Source organism: Oculina patagonica, chromosome 13 (assembly GCF_052425735.1).
Source record: "Oculina patagonica isolate OP01 chromosome 13, crgOcupat, whole genome shotgun sequence".
NCBI classification, from domain to species: domain Eukaryota; kingdom Metazoa; phylum Cnidaria; class Anthozoa; order Scleractinia; family Oculinidae; genus Oculina; species Oculina patagonica.
In genome coordinates, this window is record NC_135770.1 from 33,207,664 (window position 1) to 33,216,087 (window position 8,424).

General features: G+C 36.9%; 1 protein-coding gene across 1 annotated transcript in view; it reads right to left on the reverse strand.

The window, feature by feature from the left end:
- The window catches only part of LOC144635178 (uncharacterized), a 13,772-nt gene extending 13,432 nt beyond the window's left edge, over positions 1-340 (reverse strand). The window contains exon 1 of the mRNA XM_078494257.1: positions 14-340. The gene's annotated coding sequence lies outside the window, so the exon portion shown is untranslated. The remainder of the gene's footprint in view (positions 1-13) is intronic.
- Positions 341-8,424: the final 8,084 nt, after the last annotated feature.

Consider the following 8,424-nt stretch of genomic DNA (forward strand, 5'->3'; position numbering starts at 1 on the left):
TCATACCGCTTACCATTGAAGCGCAACTGAAGTCTTGATAATCTTGATATTTCTTTAGACGTTTAACAGGTATCTTGATCCAAACCGAACCACTCTTGGCAAATCCACAAATACAACGCGTGAAAACAACTTAGAAACTGACAATATTCGATTCACGCACGGAAATTTCGGGTGAAACGCATTTCGAATGCATTTTGCTAACTTGCAGCTGCTTGCTGTCGAGTATTAAAGGGAAGACTACCTGAAACAAAGAAAATCGAGATGTCGGCCTCTTTGGCCAGTAAATTCTCATTTTTCCTTCTAATTGAATGCAAGAAACGTTTGAAATTTCCTTGACGACGACGTCAGGACTTATTATCCGAAACGTGGTTAATGCGCCTATTAAAATTTTTCATTTCAAAACTACGACAATGATAATCTAAATGTGACATCTTGTCCACCAATAATACGCAAAAACTCGAAAGCTTTGCCATGAATGCTCTCGACTCGTGAAAGGTAAAAAATATTTATCTGAATTTAGAATTAGCAACGATGAAAATAATAGAGGAATTGAAACGCAGTTCTCAGTCCCAGAGACTTGTAGATGTAAAAGATTGGACAGTGTTGCAGTGATCAAATATAAGCTCACTGACTACCGTTTTTTCAAGGCTTAAAATTAAAATCACATTTGCCATAAAATTTAGACGTTCGCATTTAATATGCTTAATTTTACACTTGCTTTCCATAGCTGCCCAAACACCCTTTTGCTATTAATTTATAGCTTTCACGCACAAAATGCGAACTTCAACTTAATTTGGATTTTTTAACAAATTTGACAGAAACGACAAAGCATCCTGAATGAGAATTGGATTTAATGAAAATAACAGGAATTAAAAAGCAATAAACTCGTGCCGTTTTCAGAAGAAACGAATAAGAATAAAATGTGCAAAATAGAAAGCATTCTTTACTGATTTTATTGGAAATAAATAAGTTAAAACTTTGCTGAACTAGATTCTTAATTTTTACCAATGGGTACCTGAAATAAAATACATGCAATTCAAAATAACCATAAGATAGTCCTGTTTCATTTCTATTTTAGCATATCTACATGTCGTATTTGTTTTACGTGCAAAAAGTCCTACCTATTGTTTACCAAAGCTAAGATAAGAACGGATGTTATAGTTCTCAAATTTCAAAACTTTATCCCATCAAGCTAGCTAATAAAAACAAATTTATCGTCTCTTTGACGTCAAAAGAAACGTGAATTTATATCCAGGTATAGTCTAACATTTAAACATGTTTATTTACCGGCAAGCGAAGGCGTATATCTTCTTTTATTGCGTCGTTAAATTTAGAAACAATTTTCCTATCCGATACTGATTGGCATGCCCATTCAACAGACGGTAATTTATGTACATAATTATCAAAAGCTAAAACCAAGTTTATCCGGGTGATCTCTCTGAGGGTTTATATTTCAAGGTTTTTGGATAAGTTTCCGTCTGTGGCAACAATAATTTCATAAAATGCTATTTTATCTTTGGAGCCATCTTACGTTTTGTGATTTGCGTTGAAAAAAAATAGCATGCAAGTAGATCATTCTGAATCAAACTTCAAAACAAGCAATTGTCCCATATGCGCTGTCAGTGCTTTTTTAAAGCAAAATTTGAAGGCTGTGTATGTCGTGAGGGGGGGAGGGGGGTCAGGAGGTTCTGAGCTTCCTGCGTCCAGTACCTTTTACTCCCAGTTACCACCCCCTTTATAAATGGTTTCCACCTCCTTGTGTAGTTTCTATTGAAAAATATTACGAAATTTTCCGCATTTTCTCTCGGTTCCCGCTAACATGGGAATCCCTCTTCCCGCCCTCTCTTCTCCAGCCTCCCATAGAGTTCCCGCCCCTTCTACTCCCAGTTTCCCGCCCCCTTTCCCCTTCAGTCACCTATGTCAAACAGAACTTACATGTCAAAACTCCTTATGTTTGGATGAACACATTTTGGTTTACAAATATAAGCTATTCTATTAAACTTTGTTATTAACACCTTTTATGGTTGTTGCAGATTTACCAGAAAACGAAATAAACTAATAAACAAACTTTTTCATTTACCCATTTTCAAGTATAGTGTTGTGGAACATTCGACAGAAGATGTAATTGTTAAAATGCTCACGATTATCAGTTCGTGAAACAAATTCAGTCATAGGTCTACAAATACTTTTGAAGGTTAATTACAAGTAATTACGATGAATTAACACAAGTCCGAAGATTTCTGAAGATACCTTTATAAGGCTACTATTTGTTTCTAAAAATAAAAAATATACCCGAAAGGGTTGACTCAAGGTACAGTACGTATGGAGGCTCCTGGTTATGGGTCCCTGGAAAAGCTTAAAATTTTCAGTTGAGACAACTTGTAATCAATTTAAAATTCGAAAGAGCGGCTAAATCTTGAGAAAACCAAGTCAAATTTATTTGCTCCTAAAAATAGCTTTGAATCAACTGCCTGGTGGCGTCATACGGATTAACAAGTTACCGGCCAATCCACTACAAATTAATTTCCTCATCCATGCGATTTTTTAAACCCGGACGATGCGACCAAATGTTTACTGGGAAATGGAAATTCCATACTGATTACGTAGCTCTACAGAGATCCATGTGGCTCTTATAATTAATTGGTTATTCATTGCGCGCGAAAATTCAAAATCGATTGTGCTGTCATCAGTGTAGTCTTCATTAGGTTGGATATCAAATGTTTCTCGAGCTAGGAAGAATTAAGCTCGCTATGGACGTCATCGATGTCTCTGGCTAAGGTCAGTGACATTTGAAATCACTAGATTCACTTGGATTCACTTTACTCGGGATTAAATTCAGGCGTAAGAAGGCACAAATGAAACCGCGCACTACTTCGCTGAAATAATAGGCATAACTTCTCCTTCGATGATACGAGCTGGCCTTAATTCAATTCTTTTTCTTTCAGATATTGCCGAATTACGTTAAGGGACATTTTCGTTGCCTTCTTTGTATTCCCGCTGTTTTTCGGGTAGTAAACAAATTAAACAGCTCTCCCACAACTCTAGCCTGAATTTCAGACATCCCTCTGTGCTCGCCTACTCGCCACAGAGGGATGTCTGAAATTCAGGCTACCACAACTCTGGGTTTTCACAGAATCGGATACAACAACGTGTGAGCAGAATATTATTTACAGCAAAAATCACTGTTAGGGTCTGTTAGACGCTAATACACATGAGCAGACCATTAGTTGTAGGCAGTTATTTGAAGTTTACTTGGTGGGCCCTCGGCCAATTTAAGGAAAAGGGGAAAAATGCATCGTATAACAAAATGCCTTTATCAGTCGAAGCATTTTTTTCTTTCCTTTTCATTGGTCGACAGCCTACCACGTGACCTGCAAATAACTGCCTGCAAATAATGGTCTACCGTCCGACAGTGATTCTGCTGCAAATAATATTCTGCTCATGCGTAGTTGTGTATACCTCTGTGAAAAATGGCAACTCAGAGTTGTCGGTAAGGGTGCGGTAAGCGATTTAAAATTGAGATAAACTAAAGTCGATACCAGGACTCGAGCTAGGATTCGAGCTCAGGACTGGAGCTCTGGACTCATAAAGTCAGAACTATTTTTAGCATTTGAACAGTGTGAAACTGTAAAATCCTTGTTGTTACGATATTGATGTAATTTTTACACCATCTATAGTAAATATATATAGTATTGCCCCAACCAACAAATAAAAGCTAACCGCGAGCAAACCGAGGTGAAAGCTAACCGCAAGCATACCGGAGTGAAATTAAAGCTAACCGCGAAAAAACCGGAGTTAAAGCTCGAGTCCTAGCTCGAGTTCTGACTCGGTATTTAGGTATCTTCTTTAAGATTTCCACTGTACCAAAACAAAACTCAGTGTTTCAATGACTAAATAATTATTGAATTCATTTATTGCAAAAATATCGTGATTTGTCAGATCAATTATTTGCCTCAGCCTGGCCGTCGATTTCGGCAAATAATTGATCTGCTCGACACTGACAAATTCCAATATTTTCCCCAACCTCGTCCAATAATTGTTAATTGTTTGTGTTGCAAATGTTCCGCATAGCACGTAGTGTTGACGAAATCAAAATAAATCGTTAATTCTCAGCAAAAAAGTTCCATTCGGAAAACTGACTCCGAAAACTGACTTTTCATTCAGCGAAACTGTAGAAAGAAATCTTTTATTCGATTTTAATTTTAATTTAACGTCTTTAAGTGATATATGAATTCGTGTTAGCCTGTGGTGAGGAAAGCACTGCAGTCACGTCCTCATATGCCTTCGTGCCCCCAAGGCAAGCTCAAAAATAATTTATTGCAATATAATACAGAGTTACTCAAAACAAAAACAATCAAACAAAGATGTACTTATGCCTGTTTGACTTCCTCAGAGAACATTTAGTACAACTGCGTGGTAAAGTGGGGGCTAAAATCACGATAAATTGATTGATCAAAACAAAACTTCAATTTTTAATTTGATTTCTATAACTCCAAGCCAAAGACGCCAGTTCGTGCAATTTTGAAAATGAAGTTATAAACATCGAACAATACTCTTCAAATCTCTATCCTGTTTTCAATTTTCTAGGCCTCTTATTTTTGAGCTTGAAATTAAAAACGTGTGGCATTTGTTATGCGGACATGTGCTGTCTTTATGATGCGCAGTTAGTAAATGAAGTTTTTACCCAGTAGGATGTCAGAAAATCTGCTTCCGCAGTAAAACTCTTTTATTATTATTATTGTCCGCGATCTGAGAAAAATACTAGAATTCAGTTTCTGTTGAGATAGCCTTGCATAAACGTTCTAGCAATTCCAAAAAGAAAAACAAATAAAATGAATAAACCATTTCTAAAACATCAGGTATAATTCTAAAACAATTTCCCGGAATTTTTTTACTAGTAAGTGGTAAAATATTCCCTAAGTAAGACTGTTGTTCAAATTTAAAATGCGTTTGCAGAGTTTGTGCCACTAAGGTTGCTAGCCTAATTCTAGAATTAAATGATGAAGTATCCTTGCATAAACGTCCTAGCAATTCCAAAAAGAAAAAAGGATTAACTCAATAAACCATTTCTAAAACATCAGGTAAATTTCTAAAACAGTTTTCCGTAATGGTAGAATATCCCTTTGTAAGACTGTTAAATTTTGTTCAAATTTAAATGCGTTGGCAGAGTTTGTGCCACTAAGGTTGCTAGCCTAATATGAAAATAATTTTTTATCTCTTGATAATGACAGTATTATTGTTTAACACACCGCGCAAAAGATAACATGGATGTAATTAAGTGATCTCGATGAATTTTATACACAAACTAAACAACATCGCATTTCGACTTTTACAATAACATACTACCTGAAATAAAAAAGAGAAAATATCATGTAGTGCTAACCTGTTTCTCTTGGTAATTCCCACTGAAATTATCTTCCATGTTCTTACGACGACTGATGGAAAAGAAGGAACTCAATATTTCACTCGCTGTACTGTGAATTAAGTCTATTATCGAACGATTAAACTTCCTCAAATATTAGCGATTTTATCACGTGATCTTGAGTTGGCAAAATAAAATCCAGCGTACTCGAACTTCGCTCGACTCGTACCCAGTTCCTTCACGTCGCTAACATGCCCGTCAACCGTACACTTTTCCCCGGGGTGTTATATATTCGTAATAATGCGCAAAACAGCGTTTTAGTTTGAGAGTTGGCCATATCTTTAACAAACATTTGTCCCTATGGCGTTTTTGGCGTTGAGGTTACGTTTCAAGATGTTCCTTTAATTTTAAGTTTACTAATAGCTATCATCGTCAGAGGAGAGAAAAGCCGTAACCAAGTGACGGTCCCAGGGGTACCCCTGATCTCCTTTGCCATCGTCGTTGCACAAAGGAGAACAGGGGTACCCCTGCAGGTCTCCTTTGGCATCGTCGCTGCCGGAAGACGGGCCCCATCTCCTAAAACCCGTCGCCTGTTTAAGGCAGGGATTCATGTGAAAGCCGTTTTCCACCGTTTAATGTGGGTTTAATGCAAATATCTCGTTAGCGTTCCAAGCAATTCAAAAACTCTCTGCTCATTTTAAAAAACCTATGTTTTGCGGTGTTTTGTGAATTTTTTGGTAAACTTTGGGGATTTTTGGGATGAGTTAGTTTCTCTCAAAGGAGTAGTGAAATTTGGAGAAATGTTGAAGATTTAGTGTGATTTTAAAATAAGAAGTTCGAGTTAAAAATTAGTAGGTGGACACCAAAACAGTCCCCTGACAACCTGCAGTGCTCTTGCGTGGGGGTCAACTGTCTGGTGGTGTTTCAAAAACAATTGTCTTCGTTCTTTCCTTTCTTTAAACCTTCTAAAATTTCACTCAATTCAAGTTACCCCCCCCCCCCCTCCTTTTAATAGATGATGTCATACATAGCTTAATACCGGTATGCGAGTTGCGGGGTGTCTGGATGACAACCTCGACCGCAGAGAACTGAGAACTAGACACATTGGCTCATTCCCTTGTGAGATTCACCACATTGCTTTTGGCAAGGGTGAGTTATTCTTTAGCTCATCCTCTGTGTACAATAAGGACTTGTGAAACTTACCAGAGGGGTAGGATAAACCAAGGAAGATTAAAACAACAAGGAGCCTCGAAAAAATATAGATTAAAAAACAGAAATGAAACGACTCTTAAAAAGGAAGATTTCACAAATTATTACACCAAGGTAGTCAACTTGTATCGCGCAAACTGTTTGTTTTCTTGCTATTTAACGGAGCTTTCGGGTCTAGAGTGAGAGTTGTACTTTCAGGTATGGAGTGGATGTTGTACTTTATCAGTTACTGAATAAAAATGGCTCTTAAAATAAACGTAACACATTTTCCGACAATAAAGTGAACATGGACAGAGGGAAAGATCGCCTGCAAGGTCTGCAACAGAAATCAAGTTTAACTCAACAAGAAATCGCCGCGTGTAACACTAAGAAAAGTTTAACTGGATAGTTAAAAAGGACTGATACAATATACAATACACAAAAGAGGAAATTTATTATTGTATTATTTGAATATTTGTGGCAGACAATGAATCAAAACAATTTCAGCATTCAATTGCTTCGGTAACAGGTGGGCTTGACCGTCATCGCTTCTGTATGCATTGCGTGCCGTTTATTTCCACTCGTCGTTCTCTGGCTTTACCATTGACGTTACATGACACAATATACAATATTGCATGACCAACTGAGCGTGACATCTTTATTAAAAGCCTCTCGAAATTTATTAAGAGCAAGTTTGTAGAAGAATCGAACAAAAATTGTTTTTTGCGGCAATTCTTAAAATACAGGGATTTCGCTCATCTTCTGCATGAAGGTAGTCCTTATTAAAACTAAAAACGTTATGTTGTTTTTTTCTTCAAATATTTTTATTTTTCTGAGAAAAACGAAATTTTCGATTTGACATCTAGACTCGCCTAGACTCGATTGAGAGGGTACAAAATGGGTTGAAAATTGACCATTTTCAATCGATTCGTATGTCAAAACCATCACGCGCAGAAAAAAATAAATACAACCGGTCTATTGCATGGCTCTTCCTTGTCCAAATAAGCATAGTTTCAAGAGTTTTGGTTTAATCTAATTATTTTACGGTAAACAAAACCAGACTATTCTCACGCGAAATGAAAGTCGGTCGGTCAAAAGAATCGTCATTTTCACTATGTGCCATATCTCAGAATTCCTTGAGATAAATATATTTCAACTGTAGAAGGATGATACTTTCAAAATATTCAAAGTTTTGTCTGGGTAAATGATTAAGCACTTGTCAAAAAATTATTCAAAATCGTACAAAAACGACACAAAATCACGCAAGCTTTCGAATGCGTGACCAAAAGTATTACCAACGTATTTGTTCTTTAAATCAATTTAGTCGCAACACTAGCAATACCAAGGCATAAAACATAATAAATATGTTCACCTTTGCTTGATTATGATATCCTGTCCCATGCAATACGTTTTTTCCTGTCATTTCTTCAATGGCTTCCCGTTCAGTTCGCATGCCGCTTGTCAGGAATCCGTCTGCGACTGGTGAATTTGAAGCAACCACCGATACGAGTTTAACCAAATATGTATCGTCATGATTAACGAGCCCTTTTTGTGTTACTTGATTAAGCCATATTTCAGGTTATAGCCGGCAAAGCGTTTTCGATAAGCCACTTTGCAGTGCCTGTTGGCACCGTTATTATTCGAAGTGAAGTATAAATTTGCATACTTTCGAGACAAGCGTGACAGTTTTTTATACTTAGGGGGTGGGGTGAGGGAAGGGTCTTAAATTTTTAGATGAATCAATGGTTTGAAAACGTTTGGGGATGAATTGTCACAAACTCGTATTTGCTACGTGATTTAATTTACTAATAAGTTCTGCTTACGCTCAAAATCAAAGAGAGAAAAACCGTAAAAGTATTGACAAAAAGCCGCTG